We start from the raw sequence: 18,314 nt of genomic DNA on the forward strand, positions 1-18,314 counted from the left end.
ACAAAACTTTTAAATACTCCATGTGTCATCTTTGTAAAATGCCACATGGCAAACTCTTCACATAGCAAACTCTTAAAAAATTTAGTAATAGTCCAATGTAAAGAAATAAATGTTTCGATTCAGATATGAATGAAAAAAAAAAAATTCTAAATGATGGAGAAAAATAGATCAAAAAATTTCTATACTTTAAATATTAATGCATAATTGATTTTAAATATAATTGAGTGAAAAAAAAATTAATATAATAAATTTCAATTAATTTAGTTATTGTTTTATTTTTAAATTAACTTAAATATTCTTTAAAATGAATATGAAAATGATTTTTACAACAACATCATACGATATTTATAAATAAAAAAAAAATAAAGTGCAGTTGCCATGAGGTAATTCTCATTTGGAACAATTTAAACAACCTTTAAATTAAATATTCCGTATGAAATTCTCGAAAGTTAATATACTCATTTATTTCAATTATGTATATACGTTATTAATTAATCATATATAAATTTTGGTATATTTTATATATGGATGACAACGAGATATGTCGATGGCAGAGATTATTTCCCATCTCTATTTCATAAGAGTTTGCTTTTTAATAAATAAAATGAGTATAGTTAGAAATAAAATTACTTTTTAATAAAAAAAACAATATATTAGTATATGGAGCGAGTCATAAGGATTCGGATGGAGACTGGAGAGAAGGTCTTCGTGTCCTCACCCCATACTATATCAAGATTGGGGAAATTGATCAGATTTTAGACAAATCGAATCGGACTCAAAAACTTTTGTCATTTCTAATTTTATAATTACTTACTTTTATGATTAAAATTATTATTTTATTATAGAAAATAAGACAATTTAACAAAATTTTATAATTCATCTCATATAATTTTTGTGAACAGATACCTTTTTTTCATAAATTTTTTTTATTATGAAAAATTTATTAATTTAATGAAAAAAAGTAAAGTTTGTTAATGAAAAAAAAATATATAATATTTTTTAAAAATTCTAATAGATAAATTATATACAATAGATTTTATTAAAAAATTATAAAAATAGATTAACCATTCATCTTAGAAAATGCATTAAATTAAAATAATTAATTGCATTACATATAATATTTATAAAATGTAACAATCCAAATTTCCTAATAAATATATTTTTATAAATTTTCTTTTATTAAGCTAATAATTTATTGATATTTTACTCAATAATTTAAATTAATATTTTTACAATGGTAATTTGTGTTAAATGGGTATTATTTTTACATGTATTATTATTTTTATCATTATTATTATTATTTATTTATATGACTAGTTTTAAAAATCCATATTAAATGTTCAATAAAATATTATTTTTTATTATTAACAATTGATTTAGTGGTCATTAATTTAATTATTATTATCATTATTATTAACATTGTTATTATTATCAATTTAAATGTATTAAAGAAAGATTAGGGAATTACGTGAACAAACAAGAAAAGTTCAGGGATTTTAATAAAATTAAAAGTAAAAAAAAAAAAAGAAACAAAAAATGCAGTGCACAGGCCCCCCCCCCCTCCCTTACTATCCTTTCTCCCCAACTCTCTCTCCTCCCTCTCATTTTTTTCTTCTTGCCGGTGAGAGATCCCTTGCCAGTGACCACCTTAGTGGCTCCAGCGTTGACCATTCCACCTCCAGAAGCCACGGACGCTGGCCAAAGCTCCTACAGCCGCCGAAATGAAGAGAGAAAGGAGAGGAACCTGTGCGATGGGGAGAGGACCATCCAAGGCCGTTTTCGGCCATCTTCGACGACGGAAGATAGGGCGCTGCAGCAAGCTTTCAAAGACTGGGTTCCTCGTCCACCAAGACTACTTGATTTTAATGGAGTTTTCCGACGAGTTGAAGAGAGAGAAATAGGAGAGAGAAAGCTGAGGCAGTGAACTTTCGATCATTTTCCTGGCTATTCGACCATCGGATCAAAAATCCGATACCACCGATGGACTCAGGATTGCGAAATCTTCGAGCTAGAACCAGTCCTGCTCCGATCGGACACCGTTTCAAAAAGGCGATAATCGGACGGTCCATATCGCTTGGTGAAATTTTAGCATTTTTTCGATTCCCAAAAATTTAAAAATAATTTTATGATAATTATTAATAAAAATTGAAATTAATTTAGGTGCAATCGGATCGATGATAGCTCACTGGCATCGGGACCGCATTTTCAGCCAGATCTGGCTGCCCGGCTGCCTGTCTCATAACGTAGTCGATATTATAGTCAAATCTAGCATTTTTAGACATTCTGGACGCATTCCAGGTGTCAGATTTGGCATAGGTAAACTCGAACTCCAAGTTGCTCATTTTTCGGCTAATAATTATTTAAAATAAAAATTTATAAAATATTTGTGGGTGATTATAAAATTATAATTCTTTTTGTAATAGTCTTATAACCCTATTAAGGACCGCGAAGAAAAACTTTATAATTTTTAAAGTACATTTGGATAGTTTTTGCAAACGGATTAGTTGTAGGGACTAAATGGTAATTTTTTAAATTATGGTTGTTGACTGTTTGGATGGGCCCAGGAGGGGCCTTGTGATGTGATTGAGTGATTTGCAGATTTAAAAGTGTTATTTGAATCTTTTTACAGGTTGGGTAGGTCCTAGGTATAGGGAAGACTCTGCCGGATTTCCAACATGAATTAGGCTGTCTGTTGTTTCATTAGAGTCTTATTTTGAATTAGTACTAATAAATCTATAATATAATTATCTAGGTGATTGAGGTCAGCTATTTTCTTTCACTCAACAGCCACAATAGCCTCTGGTGCATTGTGAGTAAAATATTAATTTTAATTATAATTTCAATATTATTATATGTTCAGACATGCCTATGCATCACTTATAAATATGTATCTATGTAATTAAACACTAGGCACATTCTATATTGCATTTATAATTGATAAGTGCCATGGATATTGTTTGTGGTAATTTGGAGCAGTGTGCGTGTGTTTGCGTGCGTGTGGTATGGTATTAGATATGGACAGGACGAGTAGACACGACTTGAGAGACACTCGCTGGGACTCGGTCCTTTATGGATAAGTCGGGGTAGACAAGGCTTGAGAGACACTCGCTGGGACCCCGCATTTGGTTTATTAAGCGAAAGTCCGACTTGAGAGACACTCGCTGGTAGGGGTTGGATTAAGAGGGTTGTATAGAGGATCAGCTCCCATATATGTACTATCTGAACATTACTGGGTGTGTGAGTGCTCCAAATTACTATTTTGCTGTTATGATGTGATGTGTATGAAAATTTTGATAGTGTTGCATTCCACTCCTTGTGATGCATTAGCTTTAGATAGCTATAGAAATTGTAGTTAAAATTGGTATTTTACTCTCTGAGTCGAACGCTTACTCCTGTTCACCCTATTTTTTCAGGTTACAAAAGGAGACTTTTTTTCAGAATAACCTACTTCTTTTCTCGTAGGTTATCAATAATTACTTAATTTTATTATTATTCTCTAAATTTGTAATTTAGAATTCTACATGTGTTAGCAGTAGTATAGACCCTATTAGGAATTGTGTTAATTTAAATTATTGAGGTTAATAAATAAAGATTTGTATGATATTAAACAATTTGTAAATGATGTAACCGAGTTGAGCTGGACTCCCATAATTTGAGTTTCTAATAATTATTGGGTTAAGTTGGCCTGTAATAAAATTATAATATTTTAATTTAAATTATTTTTATATGCATGTTGGGCCTAAATTATGGGCCTGGTTATGGATTTGAGAACAGTAAGGCTTACTACGGGCCTCGGGGGCTTTATGCTGGCCAAAGTCCTAGTGCCGATCCAGCTCATAGGATCGGGTCGTAACATGAAAATTATTTTTTATTTAGTTAATAAAATTTTCATAATTAATTACTTTGCGAAAAAAATATACTAATTTACAAAAATCACATGAAATGAATTGCAAAATATTGTTAAATAATCTTGTTTTCTGTAATAAAATAAATTTACTTTATATAAAAAAATACACCATAAATTTCATAATGAATGTTTGATTTAAGCAAGGCAGAGCCAAGAAATTGGTTTAGTGAGGTTAAAATATTTTTTTTTGCTTAATTTTAAAAAATATATGTATAACAATAAATATACTTAAAGAAAAAATAAAATATATAAACTTTCAATATAAAGTAAAAGTCAAATAAATACATAAAATAATAATTTTTACTGTTATTTTAAATTTATAATTATTCACAATATAAAGATAATTAAAAAATAATTTCTCACTATAATCTCACAATCCATCTTACAAAATAATAAATATTAACAATTAGTATTATTAATGTCAATTTAAGTTTGTGTAAGATGTGTGATGTTCTTTCCACTATCATTTAAGTTTTGCAGCATTACATCTGTGAAACAGTTTTAAAAACATAATTAGAGTAAACAAAATAAATAATAATATTAACAATAAATTTTTAGAATAATATATAACATAATTTATTAAATTTTGATTACAATTAAAATTTAAAATAAATTACTTAATTGTAAAAAAAATTAAAAAAATAAATTTAATAATCCAAACATTTTAAGAGTAATTTAATACATTAAAACATTAACATATATTTATATATATCTCAAATCTTTCTACATTATTTAAAAGATTGAAAATAAAATTATGTAAATGTTATATATACATATATACAAAATAAAAAATTGCCCCTAATTATATTTTTTATTATTTTTAATAAATTTATTTTCAAATTATTAAAAATATTTATATGTAATTTTAAATTTTTTACCCATTCAACTCTATTTTTTCTTTTGTTACACAAGAATACATGCATACTAGTTAGGTAAAAAAATAAAAATAAATCGCTGTTAAATTTATTTTTATATAAAATAAGCTTTTAGTAAATGCATTAAAAAGACAATGACTACGTAAAATAATTTTTTTTTAAATGATATATCTTACATAAACGAATTAAGTATTTCTTTAATTAAATATTTATATTAAAATTTATATAAAGCAATCAAAGTTTATAAATATTAAAATAATAAAGCATATTTTTTAATATACATATTTAATTTAAGAATCACTACACTTATTTTATATAAAATTAAAATTATAATAATCAAAATTTAAAAAAATAATAATATCAAGTCGAAATTGATGGTTTCTTCGTCATTGGGAGTTTGAACTAGAATCGGTTTGGATTTAGTCGGCTCAAAATAATTACGGTTCATTCACGAGTTCGGTTAGGTTTAGAAGCACTTTCTCTCTTTTTACAATTACGGTTGCAGTTGGACTCAATTAATTAATTTTTAATCAAACCTAATATTCTAAAATATATTAATTAATTTCAAAAAATTTATAAATTATTGTGTATCTTATATAATAATGGTTCAAGAATTAAAAATATTACCGATTCCATAATCTAAAAAATATATTAAAAAAATAAAAATTTTAAATCAAACTTAAAAATTTAAAATATGCTAATTAATTTAAAAAATTCATAAAAATTATTATGTACTTAATCTAAGAAAAATATTAAAAATATTAAAAATCAAATTAGAGTGGTTCTGGTTTGAAATCGTCATGTCAAACCGGTCTGTTCCGGTTTTAGTTCACTCATAGAATTGTAACTGGGACCCCAAGACCAGTTTTGGTAAGATTCAAGAAACATACCCTTCTCAATTTGGTTCCGGATTTGACTCCGGCCGGTTTTGATCCGGTTTACGGTCTGACCAGGACCGTCGCCAGATCTGCTATTTCATATTAGGAAAAAAAATTAATGTTATTAATTAGTTTTCACGGCTATAATAGTCTGCTCTCTAAACAGTCGTAGCTCTCCACAATCTTCTAGTAAGCCCGTGAGACGTAGAGGTTTAATTATGGAAAATTTGGAGTAGCTTAACACGGCATGATAAGGGGAAATTAATTATTACGATAAATGATATGTCTATTCATGTGCTAAAATTAAAATAAAAATAAACCCTAGGTTCCTAAATCCAATTAGTATAGGGCATTGTATGTCAATTCATGTGCAAAATTAAAATTAACCCTAGATTCCTGAGTCTAATTAACATAGGGTCTAAGATTGCTCATGAAGAGCAACATATTGTTGAAATAGAGGCAAGTCTAATTCTCCTAGCCACCATGACAATTAAGTTTCCCTTTATTCCCTCCTAGGAATCTCACATGAGTTTGCAAGAAAGTCAAGCAAACACAAAAGCAGGATGAGAATTTAATTTCTTGCACCCAATAAACTATCATTTTTATGATTTGATATGAGTTATATAATCTGATTAATTTCATATATATTGAATTTAAAACATAATATATATGGTGAAATTTACCTATTAAATATTATATTTTACATACTTATTTTTTAAATCCATGATGAGATCAAGTCTAAACAAAAAATAAATCCTAATTTATGTACTAAAGTATAAATATATAAATTTTATTTATTAAATACACGAGACTTGTTATATATATTGTTTATGAGTTCATAAAAATTGAATTTAAATAATAATTTTTTATATGTTAATATGGTTTGACATGTATCCAAAATATAATATATTAATTTTACTTATTTAATATGTGAGCGACAAATCAAAATTTGCATGTATTTTCTATATTTTAATTGTTTTACACCCTACATTTTTTTCCATCACTTACCTTTTATTTTTCTGTCATGTAATACACCTAAATTTATATTTTTTTATAAAATTATTTTTTTATAAAATTATAAATTATAAAAATTATTTCTATAAATTATATGGAATTAATATATCATTTTATAATTATTACCATAATTTGCGTTGTCATATTATCACGCAGCGGTAATTTTGCTGGATTATATAAATAAAGTTATTTTTAATAATATTATTTATTATTTATAAATAATAACTCATATTTAAGTAACGTGGACTTTATATTTTTTATTTATTTATAAGGACAACTATTTATTTTATTCCATGTAAGGATACAATAAATTAAATTTCTATCATTAAGTCTAATTTATTATTCGCAATTAATTATAAAAATTGTCATATAAATTGGATGATTTGTTTATGTGGACAAAGAAACCCCAACAAACCCATGATTTAAACAAGAAAAATTACAAGAGTATTGTATTAGAAGGAAATATATATATATATATATATATATATATATATATATATATATATATATATATATATTATTATTTTTTTTTTTGTTATCACATAACAAAATACACATAAATGGATCCCTTTTCTTGTATTTCCTTAGTTTACAAGGGATCAAATGTCCATATGTTAATGGGACTACACATTGAAAGTGAGCTCTATATTAAATTAAAATATACTCTTCCCCTTTATGCTTGGTCTAGCTTTTTTCTTTCCAAGTTGCAAATTTGCAACTTTTCGAATCTTAATCCAATATAAATACTATTTATTAAAAATAAATATCTCATTTTATTAAAATATCAAATCTCATTAATTAAATTTTATTTAAAATAAGATTTTATTAAAATTATATTTTCCATCTAAATAAAAATCTATCCGATACTTACATAAGCAGCTTAAACTTTCATAGTTAAATGTGTTGTTCTCTTTATAATTGATTTTATACTTTATTAAGTTAACCCATCTGAATTACATCCTCTCTTATCTTATAAGTTCATACTACAGAAAAAATTCAACAATAATATCACTAATAGACTAATTAATTTCAATTTTAATCGATGCATGGACCAATTTTTAATTTTTAAGTCTGCCATTAATGAATGGTAGTAGAATATTGATGGTGGTTTGTACTTTGTAGAGCTAAAAATTGAGAAAGAAGAAACTTTAAATGGGATTTGGATAAGAATTTTGGCACTATACCTCTCTTATACAATTATATGAAAATTTAAAAAAGAAAATAATAATAATAATAAAGCATTAAATAATTGGATAAAAAGTGACATTTCATTGAATTTGTATTGGTAAATTGGAGCACATGCACGCCATGTGCAATTGAATTCTGCCCCAGATAAATTAGCCGCATTACCCTTGCATATGCTACTCATCTTTATCTTTTATTATTATTATTATTATTATTGGATAATGGCCTTTGATCTGAATCAAGTTGTTTCAAAAAATATTTTTCATTTAAAAAATGATATTGTTAACAAAAATTTATAAATCGTTTTATATATAAAATTGTTAATAATATTTAATTAAAAATAAAAATAATTTAAATAACAATATAAAATAATTATATTAAAGTTCAATAATAGCAGTTCACAAGGTGAAGTTAAAGTGCTTTAGGTTCACAAATTATTCATTCCCTATTCTCTAATTATTAGTAATTATATTAAAATCTCTTTAAAATTGTGAAATTTTATATTTTAATTTAACATAAAAAATAATATATAAAAATAAACGCCAATGAAGAATAACTTGATTGATCGTCCTTTACCTTTAAGGTATAGGAAGTTAAGAGATTTCGAGTTCGAGTCCCTTCAATTACCTATTTTAAGATAATTCACTTTTATAGTAGAATGAAAATAACTTTATCATGTAACTTATTAATTATTATTCAATCTATTAAACCTCCATTTTATATATATATATATATATATATATATATATATATATATATATATATATATATATATAAATGACCATTTATCTTCTTCTTGTGACATTGTCTTACGTGAATGATGAAGCTGTCCGTGACCAAGGTGTAGAAAATATTAGATTGCTGTGATCCCGGCGGTGACAGTGGAACTATTGAATAATCAAATCATGATATTTAGGCAAGTTGTGGATTAATCAACCAAATCTGTAGATGTGGACCAACATCTGCGTCTTAGAGCACACCTTATTCTTCACCTGCATGCATACAATTTAGCTAGGCTTTACCACCGAATAACTTCAATTTTTTATTGACCATAGAAAATTACATTAATTACATAAAAAATATACTTTTTTTTTATTTACCGAAAAAAGTAGCTTTTGATTTTTTTTTTAATATTTTATCAAAAGTGATAATGAATAGGGTACCCAATCATTAATATTTTTAAAATTTTAACATATTTTAAATTTAATTGAAATTTATTATTAATTATTTAAATTTATTTGAATTTAATTATTATTATTCAAAAAATACTTAAATCTATTTAATATTATATATTTTAATTAAAATTTTATGTAAAATTTATTTTTATTAGTAATTTATATTTAAAAAAATTAATAAGTTCATAAAATATTTTAGTTTTATTTTATATGAAATAAATTATATAAAATTTTATAAACATTATCATAAAAAAATATATTTTATATTTAATTAAATATTTATATAACGGATTTAAATAATAGATATTAAACATGTGAAACCTGAACTCATTATGAATATTAAATTTCAAGCCCAAGCTTTTTCTGACTTCGATTATATACTACTTAAATTTATCTTATTAGAGTTCAATCGAATTTAGTACTGCAAAAATTTGACCAATTGCCATTCCTAGAAGTGATAACTTTTAATTTCAATTGGACTCGGCTTTCTATTTTTTAATTTTACCTCTTGTAGTTGATTGTGTATCATATATTATTAATAGATTTTGAGTAAATAAATATTCAAATTTGCCATTATTAGTATTTTTAATTTTTATAGTATTTTTTTATTTAATAGAACTTTTATGTGTTTGTATTATTGGTTTTTTTAAAAAAAGTATTTTATGAGATGTAAATCATTATTTTAATAATAGATTTAAATTTAGAGTCGAAAAATGGAGCGCACAGTCTGCTTATTGACGAATTTCAAATTGCCTATACTATTATTTTATATGTGAGTGATTATATATTAATTTGTATTTTTCTTTTATACTTTATTTTTTTATTAATGAAATATTTTTCATTTCTATAAAAAGATATTTTATCCGGAGTGATAAATCATTGAGCTCACTATCCCATCTACAAGTGCAAATAATAATTTATATTTATTTTATAACACCAATTATATTTAATTTGATTGATTTATTATAAAAAAAAATTAAATTGGAAATAAATCATTTATGCTACAATTCAATTCAACTTGGTTAAAATTAATTTATAAAAAGTTTTATGTGTTTGTAATAAATTTTAAATAATAAATTGTTTGAAAATAATTAAAAATGAAATAAATGTTCATATTTTCTATTTTACTTTTATTTAGAAAAAAATATAACTTAAAATATAAGTAATTTAAAATTAAAATAAATTAAATTAAATTCATATAAAATGATGACATTTTACTTATTTTAAAATAAAAAATTACATTTTTATTCTTTTTAAACATAACAATTGAAAAAATAAACTTTTAGCCTTTAATTTTTAGAATTTTAAACACATTGAGATTGTTTTTATTAAATAATTAATATATTGTGAATTTTCCACAAAATATTCATGAATTTAGTGAGACTGGTGAAATGGAGGTTGGTTAGTCCAGTCTAATGTTAAATATTGAAAATGAAAAGCTAACAAATTATGATTTGAAGGACATAAACCACCAGGATTAGGAAATTATAAAAAAAAATAAAAATTGCCAGACATGGAAAAGGGTTAGAGTATTGTTTAATTTGTGTAGTGGACTTGCTTGGATGAAAATATTTATAGGAATGAAATTTTAATTTTGATTTTCCAGATATTTTTACAAAAAAATATATAAAATATTTGTAAAAAAAATAATTAATAATCATTTTAAAAATAAAGAATTAACTTGATTATATTGGCCATATAATTCTAATACAAATTTTTTAGAAAAGACATATAATTCTAATACAAATTTAAAGTAAAAAACTCGCTTTCAACACTTTTCTTGTGAAAGATAAATCCTCGCCTTTTTAGAAAGTAAATTATTGTGATGATTTTGATTTTTTTTTGATAGGTCTAGATAATAATTGTAATTGTTGATTTTTTTTAGTGTGAGAATAAATGAGGTTAAAAGATGATTTCGTTATTTTTTAATGTAAAAATTTACTATAATATATTAGAGGAATTTTTATAAAATAAAATTAAAATTTGTAAATTTTTAAATAATAAATTAAAATTAAAGAATAAAATTTAAAGACAAATAAAAATTATGTTTTAAAACCCATGGTTTTTGTTCTTGATTTTACTTCATTTATTTAACTTCCCATTTGTTTAAAAAGAATTCCCATCAAGCTTTTTTTTTTTTTTTTTTCTATCAAATTATCAAATGTTCCTTTTCTTTCCCTAAATAATTTTATTTGAAGCGATTATTAATAATAAAAGCGATAAATCACATAGTAGCCAATAACAATTTACCCTATTTTTTAATAAAAAATAAGTATTTGATTTTTAAATTATCAATTTATATATCCAATTGGGCTAATACTTAAAATGACCGAACTGAACCAATTTGGGCTGTGCATGGTCTCACCATCAAGAGAAAATAGGGCTGAGCTTCGTTCAGTGATGGCCTGATGGGTTAGAAGGGAGTGAGGCCCCTTCTTTCCTCCCAGTTCCCTCCATTTCAGAATCCAAAGGACACAACTGCCCATTTAGATTTGAGTCTTCACTTCCATGATCTCTCCACTCGCAAAGAGTAAAATGTATTATTAAAAATAAAAATAATTTTACAAATTATTTTTATAATTACTTTATTTTAAAAATATTAAATTTTATAAAATTTTTATATTTTATTTCATAAATTTTACATAAAATAATATTTTTTTATAGAATAATTACTTGGTGGAAAAATATTAAATTAATGAAAGCAATGGTACTTTAAAACGTATAAATATATATTTTTAAGAAAAGTAATACAATAAGATATTATATTAAATTAATAGTAAATTACATTACAATTTTTAATAATAAAAATATAATACTGTTATTGTTATTTTAAAATAATATTTATTATATTACATATAAAAATATTATACGTTTATATTATAATTTTTATTAATTTAACTACTTTATAAAAAAATGTATATTATCTTACTTTTTTTAAAGCAAATTATCCTACTTTAAATTTATAAAATAAAATATAAAAATTTTATAAAATTTAGGCTATATATATATATATATATATATATATTTATTTATTTATTTATTTTCCAACATTTAAGCATTTAAAGAAATGTTAACATAAAATATTTTTTTAATCAATTTTAAAAGAAAGAAGTCATTTTATAAATTTTGATAATTTTATTAAAAATATAAAAATATTTATATATAATATAAGTTTAATATTACAGTTAAATAATAAAGTTTTTTTGTCATAGAAAATATTTATTAAAAAACAATTCCTATGAAAAATAGAAAATAATTTATGTGAAAATTTTTTTATATATAAATTATTTTTCATAAAGTAAATAAAACCTTAATAATATTAAAACTCTATTTATTTTATAAAAATATTTTTCATATTTTATAGTGTTCGAAACACTTACAACATATCAATAAAAATATTTTATTATTTAAAAAAAAATTAATCAATTAAAAAAATAATTTTTTAAAGCATACTCTTAATTTTAGATTATAATCCATGAATGAAAAATATTTTTTTGTAAATTATTTTTTTAAAAAATATTTTTTATATTTAAATTATTTTTCGCGAAAGAATAAGAGGTTGATAATTACACGAACTAACCACTATTTTAAACAGCTACAGTCTCCCAAGGCAACTCCCGCCCCACAAACTCATTTCGAATCCTACTCGCTCTCTTTCTTGTTAAGAGAATTAACTAGAAATTTCAATCTACATATCGTTAATACTACATGGGTTCGAGAGCAGGTACCCAGAGAAAATCCCAATTTCATTGTTTCTTCTTCATTTATGACCCAAGCATGATCATCTCTGCTTATATTGTGTCCGGGTTTGGTGCATGTCTCAGGTCGAGATGGAGTTGATTTATGGTCAGAAATCATTGTTGAAGAGCCAGGACACACCGATCAACTTCAACAACCCAAGATTGAAGTGATTTACCGAAGGAGACAACCCCAGAAACCCCTCCAGATGTCACCTCGTAAGCCCATTGGCACCTAATTCCCTATTTTTAACATGCTTTCCACTTGTATTATTTGCTTTTTGAAAAGCTTTTTCCCCCATTCATGTCTTTGGTCCAATTATTCGCAGAAAGCAGTTGGAATGGTATAAAAAGAATAGGGTGAGTTTGGCTGCTGCTACCAAGCGGGTCATTTGGAACCGTTCTCTTTCCTTCAGGATTAATTTAACTATAATGCCCTCATTTTTGTTGATGGAAGTTTCTATATTTCAAAGTTTAGTTTCCCTTTTGCATTATATGCCTGTGGGTTTTTTTTGGTCCATTTTTTTCCTTTTTAGATTGTTTGTTAATTCATATTTTTATAATATTGTGCTTGATGCAGGGGGAGAGTAAGTATTGCCGTTGCTGCTTGTGTGGACAATCGACCTGAACAAAAGCAGGCCAAAAGGAAGGGCGGGTCTATTGTTCCAAAAGTATGTCTTTATCACTGTTAGTGTAAGTGCTTCCTGCTTCTCTTCTTGTGTTTTTTTGTTGTTGCATTTTTGTTGCTTTTGGGTCCTCAGGCTCGTTCACTTTTATTTCTGATTTTTATGGGGAAAGGTTGCACTGGTTCTACACATTGGGGATGATGACAATGTCATCTGGCAGAGTCCAATTTTGCTCAACTGAACCAATTTCATTGGCATATTGCTTTTAGTGGTATCGGCATTGGGTTGGGCATTGTTAAGACTCTAAAGCTGAAGCTTAAATTTAAGTCAGATAAACATGAATTTGCCCAGGCTGGATCTACTTAAAGAGACATAATATAATATGGGTATTAGTATAGTATTATACACTTGTAGTTTAATGCTTATCAGATGTAGATGTATTGCCAGTTAGTTATCTCTAATAATCTTTTTATTCCACACTCCAAGGGTGTGCCAGGGTCCTTGTGATAGTGCATTGATTAGAGCATGGGAAAAATGGGATGAAAAAAATGGTTCAGAAAATGATCATCTGGGAGATTTTCTAGAGAAACAGGTTTGACTTTCACTATGCCATTGGAATTGATTGACATCACATAGCTGTATGTTTCACTTCTGGATTACATAAAGTGCATCCATTTCCAGTACACAATAAAAATGCATATTTTATATATGCACATGAATTGGTGGAAAAGGTGCTAATTCTGAAAATATGTGTGGAGTTACAAATTTAAATTCTATTCCCTTCCACTCCCCCCCTCCCCCCCTGCCTGTCCTTGCTCTCACTTATTGGTCCCAAAATACATCTTAACATTTAAGATGTACTTTCTTAGGTTTGCTTACCTTACTAACAAATTTGTGCAGTGCTATGTTGTGTTTGTACTACAACATGGCGGTAAGGACCTTGAAAGCTTTGTTCTAATGAACTTTGATGAGGCACGGAGTTTATTAGTTCAGGTAAACGAAATTGCTTAAGGCAATTCACTGGGCTTTGTATCTTCTATTAACTTGTATGCCCATTGCACGTTGCAGGTTACAGCTACCTTAGCTGTTGTAGAAGCTGCATTTGAATTTGAACACCGTTACCTGCACTGGTCTGGCTATTGTGCAGTCAATAATATTATTTTTTGTCCTGTATGAATGCTGTTTTAGAATTGTTTCTGTTACAGGGGAAACATTCTGTTTAGTCAAAGTGACTCTGCTACAGTGCAGTTTATCCTTGAGGGGAAGCATATATTTGTCAAAACATATGGATTATTGATTTCACTCTGTTGAGAATCAATACTGGTAAGATTTCTTCTGCTTTTAACATTATGTTGTATGTAGATAAATGATTAAAACTTGTTCTTTATTCTTCATTGCCAATAAAATTTTATGTGCACAGATGAAGATATACTTTTTTCTGGATCTATCCTCGGATCCTTGTCTCTTTAAAGGTCCAGAGGGTGATAGACAAGTAAGGAATGGAATAAAAAATGTAGATTCCTTTTCCTTGTTAATTATCAGAATATAGGTTAATTAATTCTTGACATCACTTGCAGGCAGAAACATATAGAAAGATGAGGAAGGTAACAGAAGATTTCTGGGAAGGAAGGTAATGTTCTTGCATATTATATTGTTGTTCTTAAAGGCATAAGAAGCACGTGATGTTGTGGTTTCACTTCATTTTACTCAATTTGGAACAGTTAAATATATGTATCAGTTTAACCATACAAATGAAGCCTTTATGTCTCAATTGAACTTAAACCGCAGCATTGATGCTGTGTTTACTCATGATGCGCCTTTCAGTTTGACTGAATTTTTGGTTATTTACAGTGTGTTATGTATTTTAAACACTGTTGATTTTCACATTTTGCAGTTTTCCTAGAACAAATGTGTTATAGCTGATGTATTGGTGGATGTAGTACTTCTGAAGAAATCACTTGGAAGTTGTTTACTAATTACTTGAGATTTGGAAAAGAATGAGAATTGATATAATGAAGTCCATTGGTGCTTGAGCTCCTCTTCTATTGCCATCTTCTTTTGCCTTTTTATCTTTATTAAATGTCCTTCGTAACAATGTGCAGTGCAAATAGATTACTCCTTGAATATGTTTAAATATCAGAAAACTGAGATGTTGTATGAAAAACACCAACTAAAGAAGAGCTAGGGATCACCATGATCCCAATGCATGCTAAATGAGATGCATGCTAGATCTTTAATGAACTTATTGCTAACTTATTAACATGAGGAGGATTGTAATGATTGACTTATCATGTTGTATCAGGAATGCTCCTCAAAAATGAGAGAGAGTTGCACTCGTTGAAGAAGCATTTGAACAAGAACTATTCAGCCAAAGAAGCTATTTTTGATCCTTTCTTAAGCGACTTGCTTGTTGATCATATCATGTGAATGAAAAGAAGAGAAGAGAGTTGGTATTTAGGAAAAGAAAACAGCTTGTTTCTTTTACGTTCTAGGGCTCAGGCTAGATAATTATGCAAAAATGAAGTGAAAAAAAGTTCATCACAAGTTTGTGATATGCGACACGTATACGTAATAGCTCTGTCTGTTAATGGATACTAATTTATACACACAGATGGGTTTCATATTTTCCCTTCAAACACCTACTGCTTATTCATATGAATTCATGTGAACACGAATCAACCTCGATGATTGGATGCACAGGTTCAATCGTAAGCTCAATTGGATCCCACAAATCCAAATGAGAGGGTGATTACCATTTCACACGAATTCATGAGAATATTATTTTCCTCTCTAAAACCACACATGGATTGCTATCTTTGCCTTTTCTTCTCAGGGTTGCATTTTTTCTATTAAATTAATTACAGGTGCACACTAACAAACATGAAAATGCAGCTTGTGATATCAGCCATATGCAGAAAGTTGCTTTAACAAAGTTGTCTTTAGTTTCATAAAATTTAATCTTTCTCTTCCTTTACCATCATAAAATACGTTTGCTGAGGGATGGAAGCAACACATGGAGGGTTGTAGAAAAAAAAAAAAAGACAGAATCAGCAGACTACTATCTTCAGCCAAGAGATTTGCGTGATATGTTCCAAAAGTTGTGGACATGTGTTACATGATGAATGTTATTTGCAACTTTTCTTTCTTTCTTTCCCTGATTCTGTCTTGACGCAAAGAAAATTCTACAATATTTTTGATTCCCTTGTAAATAAAGGATTTTGTAGCAGCCCCTCCTGCTAAATAACTTGATCCACGAGAACCAATTACAGGAAATATTGTTCTGAGCTCTTGGGACAATAAATAGCCACTCCAGGGAAGTTGATGTCACACTGATTCTACCCCCACCTAAAGCAAATATGGCATAAATTGAAAGCACCCATGTCTCTGTTCATCTTCTTAAAAATATCATCCTTATCAGCAATAGTATGGATATGACAAATGAGCGTCCATCCTCTCTCCCTAAATTGGGCCTGGTTACTTTCGGCTGGGGCCTAGGCACAGTCAGACAAGATGCTTTTAACAGCAGGTTGAAACTAGCGAAGCACAATAGATTATTCCACATGGGGGGCCATCCCTACTCCTAACATGATTTATATTATATCCAGAGAAAGTGACACTTAATGATTCAGGTAGAAAGGTAAATGCACCACTACATCACCTTGTAAAAAGCCTTTGGTTTTATGCTCTCTACTTACAATTCTTTTTCATCCATAGGATGGAATTTATATATTTTTATTTATGTAGATGCTTGCTCATCTGTGTTTTGCAGGTTGTGGTGTCTGCTCAAATCTGATGAGTTTAACATGTGAATACCGAAGATGCTTTCTTTCTTGCGTGCTAGCTAGAGATTTTAGACCTAATCCAAAGCCTTTTTTAATTAAAATTAATGAATTTTTATTATGGTTTTTGTGGAGGTAAGCTAATCTGACTTCATTATCTTCTTTTACTTTAAACTTGGGAGAGGTTAATGGATGCTGAAACAAGCTTTGCTTTTGGATTAGTCTTTAACTAAAATTTATGCAGTCTAATGAGTCCCCTAAATGATTCTACTTTACCCTTTTCTTGGATCTTTTGCAAGTTGCAAACATCATTTTTCCATATCCAACCTTTAATACTTTGGAAATATCAGAATTCCTAGTCATATTATCAGCAATTTAAACTTTTTTTTTAATAGTTGATTACTACTTTAATGTAATTCATCTTAGGGCAGCACACCCTGAAATGGAGAAAAATCCACTGAATGGATGGTGGACAGGCGGAGGCACCTTCATCACCATTGGTGAAGCACTCTTGCCACCACAACTCTCTGTAGTTTTACCCCAAGACAAATGGCAAACATTAATTGTAATTATGCAGGATTGTGCAGAGTATTATAAGCCAAAAATGTAATAGGATAAACTAAAGCACAAATCAAGGCAAAATATGAGGGCTTACTGTTTAGCTTTATTGGTAATCACCACTACGTTAATCTGCCAACACAGTTCTTAACATCACTGGTTGCAGACATTTGCAAAACCTAGACTTTAGCCAGCACATTGGATGGGTATAATCATTATCAGTATTATATACGACTATGTGACATTTTCCATATTTATATTTAATTTATTTAAAATATTAAAAAATGTTTGTAAAAGAAATTATTAAAAAATAACTATGAAGAATAAGTAATAAATTGAAATTAAATAAAAATAAAAAATATATAAATAAATTCTAATAAGATAAAGATTATCTGAGTGATGTTTGTGTAAATTGTTCCTAATCTTCTTCTAATGCTTAATCTTCTATTTGCATTAGGAGGTGGCTAATTTGATTTGATGTGTGATATCAATTTATATAATTTATAACTCTTAGTTTTTTTGTTGTTAATTAAATTATAATCATTATCATAATTTTTTTTATTATAAGTAATTAAGTATA

At 27.1% G+C, this 18,314-nt stretch overlaps 1 pseudogene; it reads left to right on the forward strand.

Moving 5' to 3' along the window:
• The first annotated feature begins 12,621 nt into the window (after positions 1 to 12,621).
• LOC110653672 (serine/threonine-protein kinase haspin homolog) lies at positions 12,622 to 15,541 on the forward strand (annotated as a pseudogene).
• Positions 15,542 to 18,314: the final 2,773 nt, after the last annotated feature.

The sequence above is a fragment of the Hevea brasiliensis genome, chromosome 5 (genome assembly GCF_030052815.1).
Source record: "Hevea brasiliensis isolate MT/VB/25A 57/8 chromosome 5, ASM3005281v1, whole genome shotgun sequence".
NCBI lineage: Eukaryota > Viridiplantae > Streptophyta > Magnoliopsida > Malpighiales > Euphorbiaceae > Hevea > Hevea brasiliensis.